At 43.4% G+C, this 17,605-nt stretch overlaps 1 protein-coding gene across 3 annotated transcripts in view; it reads left to right on the top strand.

Moving 5' to 3' along the window:
- Positions 1-3,078: 3,078 nt before the first annotated feature.
- LOC124006821 (spectrin beta chain, non-erythrocytic 1-like) overlaps positions 3,079-17,605 on the top strand; it is a 104,629-nt gene continuing 90,102 nt past the window's right edge. For 2 of the 3 annotated variants that reach the window (XR_006833841.1, XM_046316998.1), the window contains exon 1: positions 3,108-3,499. The gene's annotated coding sequence lies outside the window, so the exon portion shown is untranslated. Of the gene's footprint in view, positions 3,500-17,605 lie in introns of all 3 variants that reach the window. The other variant, XR_006833842.1, reaches the window with a different exon arrangement.

Here is a 17,605-nt window from a genome sequence, read left to right as displayed (position 1 = left end):
TAGCCAATTGTTATATTTCAGTTTATCGTGATGTATAAAAAGTGTAATATTGTGATGCAAACATAATATTGAATATTTCAACTAAATTTAAACTAATTTCAACTCTATACTGTATCTGACATGGTACAGGTGTCCTCTTTTTGTTAAGCCCATAACCATTGTGTGTGAGGTGTACACTTTTGTTTCAAAGTAGATTTGTTTAAGACTACCCAGAAACACTCAGAAACTGCAGTAAAAGGTTTATATATGTAACTGACACTGACACATACTGTAAGTCACCTGGAGTTGATCACATAAGTCATGCTAAAGTAACTGGAACACTTACAGTACCCTCCACCTGCTCAGTGGGATTACATAGTTCTGTAACTGGAACACTTACAGTACCCTCCACCTGCTCAGTGGGATTACATAGTTCTGTAACTGGAACACTTACAGTACCCTCCACCTGCTCAGTGGGATTACATAGTTCTGTAACTGGAACACTTACAGTACCCTCCACCTGCTCAGTGGGATTACATAGTTCTGTAACTGGAACACTTACAGTACCCTCCACCTGCTCAGTGGGATTACATAGTTCTGTAACTGGAACAAACATGCATTCTTTGATTGGAGGACATTAAAGACCTCCATCCACAATCTTGTGCTGGGCTAACACAATGACAAATTGTGTTCCTAGGATCTACAGTATATAATGATATAGCTGATGAATACATGTATAACAATAATAATAATATTTTCACATTCTGTGGTTCTGACCTTGCCATTCAACTGTAGAATTTCAACCACAGAATCCCATTCTGTGAGAGCCCTCATTTTGAGGAAGTTTATTCTTCTGGAGTGAATCCTGTGAGTGAATCACACATCTGAGGTAAGAGCTGTGAGAAAATGCTAGATAAGTTGGGCCTGATGTTGGGAATTGAAGTAGAGGGCTGTATGCTTTCTGCCACAGCCTCTCTAGGGTATAATCCCACCCTCCCTCCCTCCCTGTCTCCTCCTGTGTCTCACTCTCTTTATATACTGTACATCCATATCCTACCCCTCTCCTGGGGTTAGCTGCAGCAGTTAGGCCCACAGGTGATTGAGGGGCCTAAGCAGCGTGGTGGGCCCTGCAACGGTCAGGGCTGGAGTCACATGCTTCAAATGCCCTGCCTGAGGATGGGATTATCAACTGCACACACACATACACACAAAAACATAGACACACTAATTATGAGAGCAAACCATGTGCTGTGATCATGGACAGCCAAATGAAAATGGTGTGTAAAACAGTAACAAACAACAATGATTGATTTTGACTACCCAGACCCCACCCCATCCCTAACACTCATGATGCCCTTCTCCTCCCGCTCCCCCTCTAGGTCCTGTCCATAGTGAGTGGACAGAGGGGGGTTTAGCTCAAACTGCTGCAATCTGCAGAAAGCACCCCTGTGTAAGCACTGTGCCGACCAGTGTCTGGCTGCCAGTTGCACCCTGATATCCTGCACTCAGCTCTTTCCCTTTGTCACAGTGGATTGTGGATGGGCCCTCTGGTAAAGGGGGGGGGGCAGGTAGGGGTGGGACAGAGGCAGGAATGGACTGGGGTAGCTATGAAAGGTTGGGAGGCTCTACTGAATACTTGTAAAATGCAAGGATTTGTTTCAGTCTATAGCGCCTTGGAGGTAGAACAGCATGGTTGTCTAAGGTTTGGACAGGCCCATGCCCATCTTCTGAAAACATCTGAAACCCTACCTCTTAAAAAAAAATATTTAAAAAACACACACACACACCCCTATTCCAGCTTCAGATAGATGAGTGCTGGGTCACTCTCTCTGACTCTGTGTCATTCCTGTTGATGTAGAGGGAGAGTCCAGATGGGGAATGTCTAGCCCTGAGGCCTTCCCCTCCTGCCACCCCATCTTCTAAAGCCTGGACAGACTGGTAGATTTGACTCTTCACCCCCCGCTGTTAGATCTCAGCCCCAGCCCCCTGCCCAGCACAACACACACACAAACAGACAACCGTTTGAGTCATCGCTCATCTCCTATTCACTGCACTATAAGGCCGTAATAAGCTTAGAATGGAGAGAAGTGGGAGATAGTTCACAGACATACACAAGGGTGTCCTTTGACCAACATACCAACACGAGGACAATAGAGAAAAGTTGGATCATTGTTTTGTTTAGACTATTTTGGCCACACTGACACACACATATGTAATGTAGGTGTACTCCTACTAGAGAAAGTAGGAGTGCTCCTAGTAGAGTGTGCTCCTACTATTTGTCAAAAACATAGTTGTGCCATATCTTATACCTTTCCCTTTATACATTGGAGCAAGTTCTGCCCCTCTCTGTCTGTCTGCAGTAATTTTTAAACTGGTTGCTCATGTTCTGGACTTGAAAGATTTTCTTCAATACAGTGATATCCTTGCATATCCTGCACATAGGTCTCTGTACAATAGTTTTCCTAGCTTTCTTTTGTCATGTATGTCGCTTTGGATAAAAGCGTCTGCTAAATGGCATATATTATTATTATGTTCTGTCCTTGAAAGATTTTCTTAAATACGGTTTGTGTTTCTCATGCTGTACATTCACACACTAGTCTATGGAGGTGTACCGCTAATATAGAGCTATATTGTTCCGTTTCTATTTCTAAGGAGGTTGGAGGGATAAATTGACTAAAGGTCCGATTAATAAACATATACTTGCCAGGAGGATCATATCGACGTAGGCTCGTCAGAATTACACGATTGGGGTCCCAATACGTGAGTTACATTCGCAATGTGTAGCCTACCTCACTACACTTGCAGTATTATGTAGGCCTAGCTAAAATATTCATCCGCCACCATCAAAATCATAATGTTTCTCAAGTTCACATTTGCAGAAAGGATACCGTGTATGCACGGGGCCCACAAATGACCCCAATATTTCGACTGTAAGGTTGGAATTAGCCTGGTATTATGAACCAGTGATAGCACCAGGGACAGCTCCACTGACAAGGAATCCACCGCACGCGCAACCGCTGCTATTGTGTGGAGCCTTTGAGAGTGTCTGTCTACACAGTATTTGAATGTGATTGACTGAGACGGCTCAGCCCCCCACCCTCCCCCTCCCCATCATTCATTATTTTCTTTCTCCCTGTTGAACGAGCTGGAGTAGTGGACGACCGTCGGAGGTTTGTTAGGAGGAATAGGAAGCTAAGGACATCTCTCTGATGCTGATTTATACATTATTTTTTATATCCTTTGTACCAACATTGCTTTACCTTTATTATGTCAGGTGCCAAGGCTGCTTATGTTTCGTAACACGCTGCGCTGCACAATCAGTGTGAACAGCTCTTATTCAAGGATGCGGATTTAACAAAAAATGCGCTGTCAACTGGGATTTTAAACATTATCAGTAACATTGAATTAAGTCACTAATGCCAGTAACCAGAGACTATATGTATGTTAGTGTTATATGTTATCAGTGACGCGGTAAAAATATAGCGAGTCTCCCACTAACGAAGATAAACAACGAGAACGGGTAAGCGTGATTATTTTTCCTCAAACAACACCACCTCCACCAACCAGCTAACGTTAGCTAGCTAGCAGACATGGGCAAATCCTAATGTTCAGGTAAAGACGTTATTGGGATGCCCTTTTTAAAATGACACATTCTTTACAAATATATTATCCATACAGTAATAACACATTGGCTCTCAAATTGACTAGCTAACAAGGTATCTTCTATTGGCCACCTCGCCATGCTGTGTGTTGACTGGCTTTGTTTGAGTCGGTGTTTGCCAGTTAGCTTGATGACTAGCCAGCTCCTCTTGTCCTCTCTGGATCGAGGCTGCCTGTGTGTCACTATCTGATGTCCCGCTGAACATGACATTAGCCAAGGTAACTGTCTCGCTCTCAATACATGTTTCGTTCATACCCGACCCTCAAATTCATACACGGTGCTTATATTAAACGTTTTCATTAAATGTTAGTACACCTTAGTAAATATTCTGCTGGACGAGCTTCATAGGAGTTTTGAAATGTCATTCGTAGTTATGGGTAACCCTGGCTTTTGCGCTGTCTCATGAGGACAAACAAACAACACCATAATTATTCTCTGGGGGCATCCAGGTATCTGCTGCCGGCTCACTATTGCACTGTTATTTGCCTGTGGATATTATAAACTATAAACAATTTCATTATTTGCAAGATAGCTGGCCTGCATGCTTGTTAAGTCTATATATGTGCTGAACAAAAATATAAACGCAACGATTTTCCCGAGTTTCAGTTCATTTAAGGAAATTAGTCGATTGAGTTAAATGCATTACGCCCTAAACTATGGATTTTACATGACTGGGCAGGGGAACCAGGCCCAGCCAATCAGAATGAGTTTTTCCCCACAAAAGGTTTTTATTACAGACAGAAATACTGCTCAGAACCCCCCCAAGATGACTCTGCAGGTCAAGAAGCTGGATGTGGGGGTCCTGGGCTGGCGTGGTTACATGTGGTCTGTGGTTGTGAGGCCGGTTAGACGTACTGGCGGTGGCTTATGGTAGAGAAATGAACATTCCCTTCCCTGGCAATATCTCTGGTGGACATTCCTGCAGTCAGCATGCCAATTTCACACTCCTTCAAAACTTGAGATATCTTTTTACTGCACATTTTAGTGGCCTTTTATTGTCCCCAGTACAAGGTGCACCTGTGTAATGACTGTGCTGTTTAATCAGCTTCTTGATATGCCACACTTATCGAGTGGATGGATTATCTTGGCAAAAGATAAATGCTTACTAACAGATGTAAGAAAATTTATGCACAGAATTTGAGTGAAATAAGCTTTTGGTGCATATGGAACATTTCTGGGATCTTTTATTTCAGCCCAATAAACATGGGACCAACACTTTACAAGTTGCTTTTATATTTTTGTTCAATGTATAATGCTTAAGTGATTTATTGATGTCCACCTCCTTCCTTCAAGTAATTTTTCCTGGACAGAACCTTTGTTTCCTGTATGAAGAGCATCCGTTTAGAGGGATGCAGTAGCGTAAATAAGATAATGTTATGAAAACACCACATTTATGATTTAGTAGGAAACTAAACCGGTGTTTTGTCAGCTAAATTCTAGTCACCATTTGAGGTATGATTATGACTGTTTGACCACCTACGGTGAACCTTTATGGACCAACAGCAAAAAAACACCTTATAGCAAAGCTATCCTGTATCTTTCAGAAGCATACCTTTGGGGTCCCAAGCCTAGACAGACCAACTCTTTTCTACTCTAACAGTTTTATGAGTACAGTATTGTGTAATCTAGATGGATGTAGCCCAGCCGTTGGTGTTTGGCTTGTTCAAGATTTGTGAAATGAAATATTTACGTGGTGCATCACTGAGCCTAATTGCCAATGTTTCTTATTTTTGATTGCATGTTTGAATTTATGACTAGCTTTATGGTAGGCTATTAGTCATGCTGTTGATAACCTGTTTATTCTATACATTTATATGCTTTTGTTGAGAGAGCGAGTGACTACTTCAGATCTGTTGATAGGCTATTGGACAGATGAGTGTCCTCCAGTTGTTGCCTACCTAGGGTGGATGAGGAATGGATGGATGGTTGGAAATCACTAGCTTTGTGCCCCCCATAGTGCTGATGCTCAAAATCCCTCCTATACAAGCTTGTTTCAACTCCTGCCACTCACAGGATCATTGTGCTGCAGTCAACCAAATTTTCCAAATGTTATTGTCCTTATCAGATGTGCAGGGTCATCACTCGTCATTAGTTAACACAGCCAGAAAATCATAAATCCTAGCTATTTCTCTCATTAAAATCTGATTTTAAACAGAACGCTAACCATAATCAAAACATTTGCTCCCCTGCTAACCTCATGCTAAACCTTTACCAAAAAGCACATTTTTGTCTTCATGTATTTGAACGATGTGGCCACTTTGTGGCTGGGATAACTAGTGGGAACCAATGTGCAAGTCTTGAGGCAACAATTACTAATTTTAAACATAAAGTCCAGACTTCAGTCTGCCATTGAGATAAAAGGCAAATAGCCTACAGTTTTCCCCTATTCTTTGGTTTTAGAATTTGGTGGTTGAATCAACTCGAGCACCTCTTGATATTTGAGTGTTGCTCTCAGCCTCTTCAGCAGGATTCATTATAATCTGCTCAATGAAGATAGCTGTTCTGACATCATCTCAAGCTGTTTGTTTTTTTCAAGACTGAATGTGGATGTACCAATGTGTGGTCAATAGTCCACAATCACAGCAAATTTAAACAAATTGAAGAGGTGGATAAGACATGAATACCTGCAGGCGTAGACTACTTGAGGACAGAGTGATGTCCTCCTGGTTGGGGTATTGTATTGAGTCATTGGTTCACTGGGCTTTCCATAATGCTTCAATAAATTGTCCTTTATAATTACTCGACACTACTCTACACTACTCATCTCTACTTGTCTACTCTAGATGATGCTCATTGACGAGAGGGATTCATTTTCAAGACCCTTGCTATCTACTGGAGCTTCTTAGGTGTTTCATGATCTGTCCATAGAGAAGCCTATGCTTGGTCTCATTATGAGCTGTGAGATCCTTCTGTCTTTAATAAGTAGTGCTGAAACACAACTTCTATTGAAGACTGCTGCTGTAGGGGAGGTAGCAGTGGTGGGCTGTTATTATATAGACTCATTCGTGTTTAAGGATGGGATTATTTTAGGTTTAGGCCTAAGCATTTCATAGATGGGTTGCCTCAAGTTAGATTCCATTGTACTGTGTCGTTCTGCAACGTGTCTCTTGTATTGAGCTTGGCTGTAGTGGGAAATGCGGTCCTCTAACAATTTGCTTTGTTTTTTAGATGGTGGTATAAGTTTGTCTCCCACATCATCCGTCCAGTTATCCAAGGCAGGCAGGAGTTTTGCCACTCTGGATAGAGTGGGTGAGCGACGGGGGTTGGAATATTTTGCAAGTTGTGGACACATCCTTGGGCCTTGTGATTCCTTATTTTTTCCCTCTGGAGTCCATGCTTTACTTGAGCCATCTCAAGTAAAGAAGCAACCATGTCCAACTGATAGGGTGCACATTGCCTTAAATGGAGAAGGGCCTGAGGTTCAGAGCTGGTACATGGTGTATCCAGAGCTCAGGCTGATGATTGACTGTAGGGAAATCTGATGAATGAACCCATATTAGAATCTGTGAGGTTCTCAGTGACTGTGATTAGGCTAAAGGTCTGTTACCCAAGTGGAGAGCTGACCCTGACCTTCCCTATACGTCTCATGACCCGGGCCCTGTGGTATTTGTGTTGAAGGTCACAAGACTGTGAAGGAGTGCTTTAGACAACATCCCATGACTGACTTCTGCCAGATTGGCTAAATTACTCATTCAAACACAGTACAGTAAGGGAGGGTGATAGAGAGGATGAGAGTAGTGAGCTCACTGGTTTAAAGACCATAGCTTCTCTCAAAGTGACAGTCCATATGGGGCCATATAACAGATGTCTATTAAAGAGCGGGGGTGCTTTCAAGGTTTGTAATTGCATTGCGGTGGGTCAGGCCACAAAGACATTGGCACTGATTGGCCTATATGAACTATACTGAAGTCAAGATCAGACAAATAGCTTCACACTAAACTTGACTCCTGTATTGGAATGTAGCCTAAATGCCCAACTCCTGGCCAGTCACTATATAATTAGCCTATTGCACAGTCATGTCATTTCTGTTACCCACTGTAGAGCAATGAAAGATAGCTTCAGTCTGGACTGGGCGATAAATTCCAGTTAATAGACTTTGATATATGTTTTCACACGATATTCCAAATGCCTGTATCGCAAGAAACAAGGTTTTGCTATTTATCGTTTTTATGAGCGTTTGTCCGCTTGGTCTCGTGTTGTATTTTTTGTATTGTCTCTTTCGGTGCTGTGTGCACCTCCCCATTTACACCAGAGATCTGTATATAAGGAAGAGATGCACCTCCCCATTTACACCAGAGATCTGTATATAAGGAAGAGATGCACCTCCCCATTTACACCAGAGATCTGTATATAAGGAAGAGATGCACCTCCCCATTTACACCAGAGATCTGTATATAAGGAAGAGATGCACCTCCCCATTTACACCAGAGATCTGTATATAAGGAAGAGATGCACCTCCCCATTTACACCAGAGATCTGTATATAAGGAAGAGATGCACAGAGATCTGTATATAAGGAAGAGATCCCCATTTACACCAGAGATCTGTATATAAGGAAGAGATGCACCTCCCCATTTACACCAGAGATCTGTATATAAGGAAGAGATGCACCTCCCCATTTACACCAGAGATCTGTATATAAGGAAGAGATGCACCTCCCCATTTACACCAGAGATCTGTATATAAGGAAGAGATGCACCTCCCCATTTACACCAGAGATCTGTATATAAGGAAGAGATGCACCTCCCCATTTACACCAGAGATCTGTATATAAGGAAGAGATGCACCTCCCCATTTACACCAGAGATCTGTATATAAGGAAGAGATGCACCTCCCCATTTACACCAGAGATCTGTATATAAGGAAGAGATGCACCTCCCCATTTACACCAGAGATCTGTATATAAGGAAGAGATGCACCTCCCCATTTACACCAGAGATCTGTATATAAGGAAGAGATGCACCTCCCCATTTACACCAGAGATCTGTATATAAGGAAGAGATGCACCTCCCCATTTACACCAGAGATCTGTATATAAGGAAGAGATGCACCTCCCCATTTACACCAGAGATCTGTATATAAGGAAGAGATGCACCTCCCCATTTACACCAGAGATCTGTATATAAGGAAGAGATGCACCTCCCCATTTACACCAGAGATCTGTATATAAGGAAGAGATGCACCTCCCCATTTACACCAGAGATCTGTATATAAGGAAGAGATGCACCTCCCCATTTACACCAGAGATCTGTATATAAGGAAGAGATGCACCTCCCCATTTACACCAGAGATCTGTATATAAGGAAGAGATGCACCTCCCCATTTACACCAGAGATCTGTATATAAGGAAGAGATGCACCTCCCCATTTACACCAGAGATCTGTATATAAGGAAGAGATGCACAGAGATCTGTATATAAGGAAGAGATCCCCATTTACACCAGAGATCTGTATATAAGGAAGAGATGCACCTCCCCATTTACACCAGAGATCTGTATATAAGGAAGAGATGCACCTCCCCATTTACACCAGAGATCTGTATATAAGGAAGAGATGCACCTCCCCATTTACACCAGAGATCTGTATATAAGGAAGAGATGCACCTCCCCATTTACACCAGAGATCTGTATATAAGGAAGAGATGCACCTCCCCATTTACACCAGAGATCTGTATATAAGGAAGAGATGCACCTCCCCATTTACACCAGAGATCTGTATATAAGGAAGAGATGCACCTCCCCATTTACACCAGAGATCTGTATATAAGGAAGAGATGCACCTCCCCATTTACACCAGAGATCTGTATATAAGGAAGAGATGCACCTCCCCATTTACACCAGAGATCTGTATATAAGGAAGAGATGCACCTCCCCATTTACACCAGAGATCTGTATATAAGGAAGAGATGCACCTCCCCATTTACACCAGAGATCTGTATATAAGGAAGAGATGCACCTCATTTACCCAGAGATCTGTTTATGCACCTCCCCATTTACCAGAGATCTGTATATAAGGAAGAGATGCACCTCCCCATTTACACCAGAGATCTGTATATAAGGAAGAGATGCACCTCCCCATTTACACCAGAGATCTGTATATAAGGAAGAGATGCACCTCCCCATTTACACCCAGAGATCTGTATATAAGGAAGAGATGCACCTCCCCATTTACACCAGAGATCTGTATATAAGGAAGAGATGCACCTCCCCATTTACACCAGAGATCTGTATATAAGGAAGAGATGCACCTCCCCATTTACACCAGAGATCTGTATATAAGGAAGAGATGCACCTCCCCATTTACACCAGAGATCTGTATATAAGGAAGAGATGCACCTCCCCATTTACACCAGAGATCTGTATATAAGGAAGAGATGCACCTCCCCATTTACCAGAGATCTGTATATAAGGAAGAGATTTACACCAGAGATCTGTATATAAGGAAGAGATGCACCTCCCCATTTACACCAGAGATCTGTATATAAGGAAGAGATGCACCTCCCCATTTACACCAGAGATCTGTATATAAGGAAGAGATGCACCTCCCCATTTACACCAGAGATCTGTATATAAGGAAGAGATGCACCTCCCCATTTACACCAGAGATCTGTATATAAGGAAGAGATGCACCTCCCCATTTACACCAGAGATCTGTATATTTAAGGAAGAGATGCACCTCCCCATTTACACCAGAGATCTGTATATAAGGAAGAGATGCACCTCCCCATTTACACCAGAGATCTGTATATAAGGAAGAGATGCACCTCCCCATTTACACCAGAGATCTGTATATAAGGAAGAGATGCACCTCCCCATTTACACCAGAGATCTGTATATAAGGAAGAGATGCACCTCCCCATTTACACCAGAGATCTGTATATAAGGAAGAGATGCACCTCCCCATTTACACCAGAGATCTGTATATAGAGGAAGAGATGCACCTCCCCATTTACACCAGAGATCTGTATATAAGGAAGAGATGCACCTCCCCATTTACACCAGAGATCTGTATATAAGGAAGAGATGCACCTCCCCATTTACACCAGAGATCTGTATATAAGGAAGAGATGCACCTCCCCATTTACACCAGAGATCTGTATATAAGGAAGAGATGCACCTCCCCATTTACACCAGAGATCTGTATATAAGGAAGAGATGCACCTCCCCATTTACACCAGAGATCTGTATATAAGGAAGAGATGCACCTCCCCATTTACACCAGAGATCTGTATATAAGGAAGAGATGCACCTCCCCATTTACACCAGAGATCTGTATATAAGGAAGAGATGCACCTCCCCATTTACACCAGAGATCTGTATATAAGGAAGAGATGCACCTCCCCATTTACACCAGAGATCTGTATATAAGGAAGAGATGCACCTCCCCATTTACACCAGAGATCTGTATATAAGGAAGAGATGCACCTCCCCATTTACACCAGAGATCTGTATATAAGGAAGAGATGCACCTCCCCATTTACACCAGAGATCTGTATATAAGGAAGAGATGCACCTCCCCATTTACACCAGAGATCTGTATATAAGGAAGAGATGCACCTCCCCATTTACACCAGAGATCTGTATATAAGGAAGAGATGCACCTCCCCATTTACACCAGAGATCTGTATATAAGGAAGAGATGCACCTCCCCATTTACACCAGAGATCTGTATATAAGGAAGAGATGCATCTCCCCATTTACACCAGAGATCTGTATATAAGGAAGAGATGCACCTCCCCATTTACACCAGAGATCTGTATATAAGGAAGAGATGCACCTCCCCATTTACACCAGAGATCTGTATATAAGGAAGAGATGCACCTCCCCATTTGCACCTCCCCATTTACACCAGAGATCTGTATATAAGGAAGAGATGCACCTCCCCATTTACACCAGAGATCTGTATATAAGGAAGAGATGCACCTCCCCATTTACACCAGAGATCTGTATATAAGGAAGAGATGCATCTCCGACCTAACAATGGGAGTAGTTGTCCCAAAGCCTGGAAGGCAGGCGACAAGCTCAGGTCCAAAATAAGCCCGTAGAAATGCATTGGGTTTATTTTGGACAGAATTTAGCGAGTGATATCTAGGGTTTACACACACCCTCCCCCTGCCTCTCACACCAACACAGCTGAGAGATCACATCTTCCTCTCTGACAAGTGGTCTCACCTCGCTATTTAAATTTGAGGTTTGGTCAAACAGCATGGGTCATATGGACACTGAAACACAGAGACATTATTTTACTGTAAAAGAGGACAAGTTACCTTTTCTAACTCTACCCTTTTAGTGTCTCAACTACTCAGATTCCACACAGAACAGATACTACTAAAGCGGGAGTATCAATGAACATTGATTCTGGAAAATGAATGCTCAGTTTGTCGCACGGGTACCGCTAGCATCATTTTATTCAAAGACTGTTATACTAGCTGTCTAGTCTGTGTTTTATAAATGTCCAATAAACATAAAACACAATTATTATACAACTCATTCTCATTTCGAGAAACAAGGTAGGCCACTTGATTTCAACATCTGAACAAAGTGGACAGGCTAACATGCTTTTCAAACCGTTGGAGACCGACAGAGAGGTAATAACAATTCAACTGTTCAACCTTGTTAGGTAGTACATAGATCCAAGTTGGCTAAACTTGAAATATAAAGATTAGCTGGCTAATCACTAGTACCTGGGCTTGAGAGATTGTTGATGAGACCTGTGTTCATTTTCTATAGCCGAATGCCTGTTACAAGAAGTTAGTCATTATTAGTGAATGTGCATTATGCATGGTTCTAGTTACATTTGTAACAAAAAATGGCATTTAATAGACTTAAAAGCCAGATCAGTGACTATTGCAACAAAAAAACCAGGTTGAAGTATTTTGATAAAATCATTTAATTATTAGTGGGTCTTATGGTTGGAATCCAGGCTGTATCACAACCTAATTATTGTTCATGTATTTAACCCTCTGTTTCCCCCATGGTGTTGTGCGGGATTGTTTTATGTCATGTTCGGTAATGCTGGTGACTGGTTATTTCGACTGGTGCTATTTCTTGCCCGCGGGTAAAAGTTGATGTTCGTGTGTTTGTGTTTGGGCAAGTGTATTGTTTTACCTTGCACCATTCATTATGCTGAGTGAAGTTACGTTGCTCCCTATTCTCTGCTCTCCTGTGCCTGACTGCTTACACCAGTTACACCCACCATTCTGACAAATATAAAATATATTTAGATTTGTTTAACCATTTTTTGGGGTTACTATTTGATGCCATATGTGTTATTTCATAGTTTTGATCTTCACATTGTAGAAAATAGTACAAATCAAGAAAAACCTTTGAATGAGTAGGTGTGTCCAAACCTTTGACTGGTACTGTATATTGTGAATCGCCCGTAAATTAGAAAACAAATGGAGATTTGATTTTTAGGTCATATCGCCCAGCCCTACTGTAGCTTCAGTTATTGTTTATCCGATGTGGAGAATTTTGAGCGATTTTACATTTTCATGATTATCCAGGTCCGTCCTCTACAATATTGATCTGCTCCGTTCTCTGGGCATTTCATACATTTCAGTTGACATTCTGTGGCTGTAGCCGTCATGGTCTTGCAACTTTTTGCTAAAAGGTGTTCCATTTGAATCACAAATGGGAAAATAGGCCTGATGAGTGAGTCTCCGGTGAGTCATGGTCACATTACATGACATGTATAGGAACTGTCGTTTGTGTGGCTATGTCTGAGTCTCTGTTCTAGTGTATTGAGCTTTAGTACATTGTTCCTGTAGAGGAGGTGGGTGTTCTATATAGAAGAAGGTACGTGTGTGTGTTCCACGGGTGAACACATGACGTGGGTGAGCAGCAATGGCATGACCACTGAAGTTGAATGAGTGAATCAATCTGGCTAATGCGAGAGGGTTTTCAATGGTCACTGATGGGAAAATGAAACAGAGATTTGATGGAGAGATGAATTTGGGTGTTAAGAGGTGCTGAAGTGATTGAGTTGAATATGAGAGTATGTCATGGAGAGTGTGATCTCTGACGTGTGTGTGTGTATGTGCGGAGGACACCGTGTTGTTGAGCAGGCTGCGGGGGGGGGATGTAAGCGCTGGGCACTGGAGTGTTTGATGAATGTGATGTTACAGGTTGACAATAGGTCGCCGCTACCCTTTTCAACAGAGCATTCAGGCCTGGATCAGACTCTCTGTGATGGCCCTGTGATACATGTGTGTCTCTGGCCGCCTCATTTCTGCAAACAGGAAAGGCGCAAGCTTCTGGCCCCTGTCTCTGCTGACTCCTCCATTGTGTGGGGCCACTGTGGCGGAATAGGCTTTGTGGTGGGCTTTTTGGGGATCTCACCCCCATCTATGTCCTAACCTATCTGAGCCTGACTGACAGGAGGACATGGAGCCAGAGAGGGGTTACCCCCCCAGGAGAGGAGAGGCCATCAGCTGATGTGAAGTGTGTAGAGGGGGGGTTTGCTGCAGTGATTAACATTCCTGTTTATTAGCATATAGTCATAGAGAAATTCTATCATCCAGGGCTGTGGGGGGTTGGTCTGGGCGGCCATGCAGCTCCTGGACTGGTAGAACAAAATGATTTGATCAGCAGTGTGTGTGTTATTAAAGGAGTCCGCCTGCTTCCCATCCTAAAACGTTCAGAACAGTTCATTTTGTGACATTTTTGTAATTTTGGTTTTCGGCAAAAAAAAGGCACATTTCAGTAGCCAAAGTTTTCGCCCCTTCATCATTGGTTAACCTAGGGATTCTTCAATTAAGTGTTTGTCATTAAACTATTGACGTGTTTTCATGCACATTTTTCCACATGAGAAATACAGCACCAAACATCTTTGTTTGATGTAAAATTGCGTGACTAAGATCTCTGCAAAAATGTATTAAGTTATCTTCGATTCATTCTGACTATCTTGAGGAAGTGGCGACGGCGTCTCAAGATGGACAAACAGTACTATACAAGTGAAGGTCTTTTAAGGGAGTATGCGAATACACTCATTCTGTTCGCCCAGTCGAGTTCGGCTAGGCACCAGCCAAACCGAAGCACGCGAAAGGCTTAAAACTCCTTGTATTCTCTCTGCCTGTCTTGAAAAGGGGGATAAAGAATTGTTGTGTTGGGGCTTCTAGTTCCTGTCTGTCTTGGTGAGGGAGTGTGGCTCCATCCCCCTGGCGTAGGGTTGTGTTGGGGCTTCTAGTTCCTGTCTGTCTTGGTGAGGGAGTGTGGCTCCATCCCCCTGGCGTAGGGTTGTGTTGGGGCTTCTAGTTCCTGTCTGTCTTGGTGAGGGAGTGTGGCTCCATCCCCCTGGCGTAGGGTTGTGTTGGGGCTTCTAGTTCCTGTCTGTCTTGGTGAGGGAGTGTGGCTCCATCCCCCGTAGGGTTGTGTTGGGGCTTCTAGTTCCTGGTCTTGGTGAGGGAGTGTGGCTCCATCCCCTGGCGTAGGGTTGTGTTGGGGCTTCTAGTTCCTGTCTATCTTGGTGAGGGAGTTCCTGTCTGTCTTGGTGTATGGCTCCATCCCCCTGGCGTAGGGTTGTGTTGGGGCTTCTAGTTCCTGTCTGTCTTGGTGAGGGAGTGTGGCTCCATCCCCCTGGCGTAGGGTTGCCTGCGTGCCCGTCTGGCATGTTGTGCACTGGGCTAATTACCTCCAGGCGATTGTGCTGGGCTCCATTTCTCCCTCTCCCTGATTATCTGGGAAAACAGACCAGCTAAGGAGGAAAGCAGGTCAGGGAGGGGAGAAGGGAAGGGGGAAGAGTAGTGATTGGGAGAAAGAGAGGTGGCGGTGATGCTGCTTTCTCTGTCCTGCTTTACCTCGGAGCTCGCATCATTCTCCTGAAAGTGATGCCCTCTTCTCTCCTGGTGTCTGGCTGGCCAGAGGCTAGGCGGGCCTCTCAACGCAGCACAGCTCAGAACCCCCAGAGGGATTTCTGAATGCCTTGTTTTCATGCTTGACATTAGTAAAGAGCTATTCTTCTGAACCATCACACAGACATGCCCCCCTTACATTATGTCTGTGTTGTATGTGTTGCGTGTTTGACAGGGGGATGGGCAGGAGCTTCACAGTTTTTGTTGCCACCAAACACACCAGCCTTCCTCCAATTCTAGAAAGAATAGCCAGTTTCCTTCTAACTGTTATGCCTAAAGCAGGGTTTTTATATTGGGGATTATCTTGTGGGCAGCAGAGCAGGATGAGCGCTTTGGGAGCGTTCCTCCCTCTCCTGTCTCAAATGATTCATTCATTCATTCTGCTCAACATAGCAGGAAGAGACTACTGCTCTCATGTTCCAGTGCTGCTGTGTCACTACACTAACAATTCTATCTCCAAGTCTGTAGCCTCCTTTATTACAGATGTATTACCCCTTTATAATGCCCTTATTGATAAAGGATGTCTAAGAGCCATTATTGTATAATTTCACATCTTTCAGAGTCCCATCACAAAAGGATATCCTGTTTTTCATGGTGTCGGAGAGTTCTGTAGGGCTCGGTGTCTTAGCCCTCCACCATCTCAGCCCCCCTCCCATTCCAGCTGTGACATCTTGTTTGTGTGATTATGACCACTACACTGTGTGTGTGTTTGTTTTCCCTCTGATGGCTCTGTTAAAGGGTCACAAGGTGATTATCCTGGTCATATTGTAGCACGTTAAAGGAAAACGTTTTGTTTCTGTTTCATTAGTCCATTGTTGATATATTCCCAACATGTTTTTCATGTCAGCTATCAAGTTTTCAAGATATATAACTTTCGAAATACAGCCGGTACGATGCATTTTGCATCATATAATGCTGTGTTTTTCATCATATGATGCAAAATGCATCTTTTTTATTTATTTATTTATTTATTTCACCTTTATTTAACCAGGTAGGCAAGTTGAGAACAAGTTCTCATTTACAATTGCGACCTGGCCAAGATAAAGCAAAGCAGTTCGACAGATACAACGACACAGAGTTACACATGGAGTAAAACAAACATACAGTCAATAATACAGTATAAACAAGTCTATATACAATGTGAGCAAATGAGGTGAGAAGGGAGGTAAAGGCAAAAAAGGCCATGGTGGCAAAGTAAATACAATATAGCAAGTAAAACACTGGAATGGTAGTTTTGCAATGGAAGAATGTGCAAAGTAGACATAAAAATAATCTTACCGGCTGTATTTCTGTCTTTTAAAGTTATTTATCCTAACTTGATTGCTCACATGCAAAACATTTTGGGACCATATCAACAATGGACTAATGAAACAAAAAAAGATAGTTTTTGGGTGAAATGTTCCTTTAATTAAGGACAACCATGACAAATTTAGTAAATCATCCATTATGTGGGTTTAGGGGTCAAAGGTTTGCCCCATAAATCCACTGCAGTGGCTCTACAGACGTAAACATGCTCAGGCACCATAATGGCTATCAACACGAGGCAGGCGCTCAATGAAGGGGAGGAGGAGAAGAGAAGAGGGGGCCCGGTTGAAGGGCTAGGGGAGAGGAGGGGGCACGGAATAGGGCTAGGGGAGAGGAGGGGGCCCGGGGTAGGGCTAGGGAAGAGGAGGGGGCCCGGGGAGGGCTAGGGGGTAGGGCTAGGGAAGAGGAGGGGGCCCGGGGGAGGGCTAGGGAAGACGAGGGGGCCAGGGGAGGGCTAGGGAAGAGGAGGGGGCCCGGGGGAGGGCTATTGAAAGGAGAGGGGGGCCATGGAATGGGGGGAGGCATAAAGCTGATCTGATCACAACAGAGAGAAGCTTATACATTAGCTGTTGAACGGCATACATTAAGGGTGATTAGAGAGGTCTTGTTGTGTCATTAAGGGTGGTCACGGTCTCATTAAGGTTGATTAGAGAGGTGTTGGTGTGTTGGTGGCGTGTGACTCGGATGATTTGTGTGATGGGAATGAATATGACTGTAAAGTAGAGGGTATTTCTGGGTATGTAGTTAGTGTATTAGCTGTGGGCTCTCCACAGTCTGGCTAGTGTGTGTGGAGCAGACTGTCCTAACAAAG

Source organism: Oncorhynchus gorbuscha, linkage group LG20, assembly GCF_021184085.1.
Source record: "Oncorhynchus gorbuscha isolate QuinsamMale2020 ecotype Even-year linkage group LG20, OgorEven_v1.0, whole genome shotgun sequence".
Classification (NCBI taxonomy): domain Eukaryota; kingdom Metazoa; phylum Chordata; class Actinopteri; order Salmoniformes; family Salmonidae; genus Oncorhynchus; species Oncorhynchus gorbuscha.
Note: the sequence above shows the minus strand (reverse complement) of the source record. Positions and strands in the feature narration are given on the sequence as shown.